The sequence below is a fragment of the Mustela lutreola genome, chromosome 2 (assembly GCF_030435805.1).
Source record: "Mustela lutreola isolate mMusLut2 chromosome 2, mMusLut2.pri, whole genome shotgun sequence".
Classification (NCBI taxonomy): Eukaryota; Metazoa; Chordata; class Mammalia; order Carnivora; family Mustelidae; genus Mustela; species Mustela lutreola.
The window spans coordinates 80,965,108-80,968,242 of record NC_081291.1 but is presented as its reverse complement, the minus strand read 5'-3'; the positions used below and the strand labels follow the sequence as shown (position 1 = coordinate 80,968,242).

Here is a 3,135-nt window from a genome sequence, read left to right as displayed (position 1 = left end):
TGAGACATTATTCTAAAAGATTATGGCAAGAGGAAGTAAGGGTCAATAACCATAGGCAGAATACCCCAACCATAGGATCTGCCAGTGTCTGAGTTACGCAGAAAGAGGCTTTTCTTTAAGGGGAAGTACTGTGGCATGAAAGAAGCTGTTATGAGAAGGGGGGGATGGGGTGAACAAATGGGCATGGCAGTGACCTGACAGTAGATCAGACAACGCTTTACCCTGAAATCAGCCTATTCTTGGGAGGGGCAGGTAAGAAGGTGTTGCTGGCTGGCTCAGGGGAAGGGTGAGTCGGGAACCTTGGGGAGGAAGAGAAAGTTAGCCGAAGTGTACGGTTCACAGCATTTTGTTCTGATTAATTAAATGGGCAAACCATTCAGCGAATCATCTGTGAAGCAGAGAGTGGAAATTTAGAGAGTCTGTAGAATGGAAATTTAGAGAGTCTGTGTCGGGCCTCCTCACAGGTAAACAAAGGGGCATCTGTCAGTCTTGCCTAAGTCATATGAGGAAAAGTGTCTTTTTGCAGTAAGCCATTTCCTAGAATACAATAGAGTGGAGGGACTACTGAGTGGCTACTGTTTTCCAGGAATAGAAAGCTCAGGTAAAATTCAACATTGCCATGACCCTCTAATTCCCATCTGAATGCCTTGTGGCAAACAATTCTAAATTCTCACCAAATTTATTTCCTCTTCCTTCTCGACATAAGCTAGTTCAAATCTCCTGGCCATATGACTCCTTTTTTGGCAATAGGACACGCGTGAAAAATGATACATGCCATTTTCTAGGATTGGCCCATAAAAGCTTCCCACATGTGCCCATTTATCCTTTATCCCCAAGCCAGCAAGCCTGGAAGCTACTTGTTAAAGATACTAAAGCCACAAGATGGAGAGAGCCAAGACCCTCAATCCTGCCTTCCTGCTCAACAGAAACACTTTAGAACTTACCTTCCTAAGAAATAAGCTTCGACTCTGTTAAGCTACAGAGATTATTTTTTGTTTGTTTTGTTGTATTTGTTACAGAAGCTAACACTCTTTAATCTTTCTAAACCTTAAAAGGTTTTGGTTTAAATATTTACCAAAAACTTATTAACATCACGCCTGGTACATAGCAAGCCCTCAATAAATGTTAGCTATCACTATAAATATCATTCAATATTAGGATGGAAAGGCTTGGCTGACAAAAGGGCATCTGAGTTATGCTTCGAGATACTGGTAGGATTTCCATGGGCAAGAGATCTGAGGGACAGCATTTCAAACAGGATTTATGCTGTGTGAAAGGCTAGAGCAAAGGAAAGGAAGGCTCAGGAAATGAGACCAGCTGGTCATTCTGTTCTCACCCTATAGTTGGGAAGATGGAGACGACCAAAGGGGGATGAAATAGGAAAGTTAGTGGCTGCCCTATATTGCAGAGTCTTGAATTAAAAAGGAAGCTCCAGAGATACGTTCGTTAGGTTACTCCTTTCTGCCTGTGGACGCCGCCGAGTAAGCATCGTTAAGTCTCCCCTCCCACCGCCGTCATGTCTAAGTCAGAGTCTCCCAAAGAGCCTGAAGAGCTGCGGAAGCTCTTCATCGGAGGTCTGAGCTTTGAAACAACCGATGAGAGTCTGAGGAGCCATTTTGAGCAATGGGGAACACTTACAGACTGTGTGGTAATGAGAGATCCGAACACCAAGCGCTCCAGAGGCTTTGGGTTTGTCACCTATGCCACTGTGGAGGAGGTGGATGCAGCCATGAATGCAAGGCCACACAAGGTGGATGGAAGAGTTGTGGAACCAAAGAGGGCTGTCTTAAGAGAAGATTCTCAAAGACCTGGTGCCCACTTAACTATGAAAAAGATTTTTGTTGGTGGCATTAAAGAAGACACTGAAGAACATCATCTAAGAGGTTATTTCAAACAGTATGGGAAAATCGAAGTGATTGAGATCATGACTGACCGAGGCAGCGGCAAAAAGAGGGGTTTTGCTTTTGTAACATTTGATGACCATGATTCTGTAGACAAGATTGTCATTCAAAAATACCATACTGTGAATGGCCACAACTGTGAAGTAAGGAAAGCACTCTCTAAGCAAGAGATGGCTAGTGCTTCATCCAGCCAAAGAGGTTGAAGTGGTTCTGGAAACTTTGGTGGTGGTCGTGGAGGTGGTTTTGGTGGGAATGACAACTTTGGTCGCGGAGGAAACTTCAGTGGTCGAGGTGGCTTTGGTGGCAGTCGAGGTGGTGGTGGATATGGTGGCAGTGGGGATGGCTATAACGGATTTGGTAATGATGGAAGCAACTTTGGAGGTGGCGGAAGCTATAATGATTTGGGCAATTACAACAATCAATCCTCAAATTTTGGACCCATGAAAGGAGGCAATTTTGGAGGCAGAAGCTCTGGCCCTTATGGTGGTGGAGGCCAATACTTCGCCAAACCACGAAACCAAGGTGGCTATGGTGGTTCCAGCAGCAGCAGCAGCAGCTATGGCAGTGGCAGAAGGTTTTAATTACTGCCAGGAAACAAAGCTTAGCAGGAGAGGAGAGCCAGAGAAGTGACAGGGAAGCTACAGGTTACAACAGATTTGTGAACTCAGCCAAGCACAGTGGTGGCAGGGCCTAGCTGCTACAAAGAAGACATGTTTTAGACAATACTCATGTGTATGGGCAAAAAAACTCGAGGACTGTATTTGTGACTAATTGTATAACAGGTTATTTTAGTTTCTGTTCTGTGGAAAGTGTAAAGCATTCCAACAAAGGGTTTTAATGTAGATTTTTTTTTTTTTTTGCACCCATGCTGTTGATTGCTAAATGTAATAGTCTGATCATGAAAAAAAAAAAAAAAAAAGGAAGCTCCAGTGACATCCTAACATACAGAAAAAGAGTATTAATATGCATATTCAGGGGATGGAGGGGTTTGTCCCAACTCTTTTTCTATAGAAAAAAGAATCCTGCTGCTAAGGGTTGAATTCATTAAGAAATCTTAGGCTGTTGTAGGGAGGGGAAGAGAAACAGTGAAAGTACTTTGTCATCCGAATTTTAACTAAAGAGCAAGGCACTATTAGCAGCAGCACCTGGGACAATGGCTTTTTATTGGGGTCACGGACCTTTTTGAGAGGAAGATGGAAGCTAGGGATCCCCTTCTGGAAAAGCACATGTGAAT

At 43.7% G+C, this 3,135-nt stretch overlaps 1 pseudogene; it reads left to right on the top strand.

Annotated features, from left to right (window-relative positions):
- Window positions 1-1,482: 1,482 nt before the first annotated feature.
- Window positions 1,483-2,756, top strand: LOC131824473 (heterogeneous nuclear ribonucleoprotein A1-like; annotated as a pseudogene).
- The last annotated feature ends 379 nt before the right edge of the window (window positions 2,757-3,135 follow it).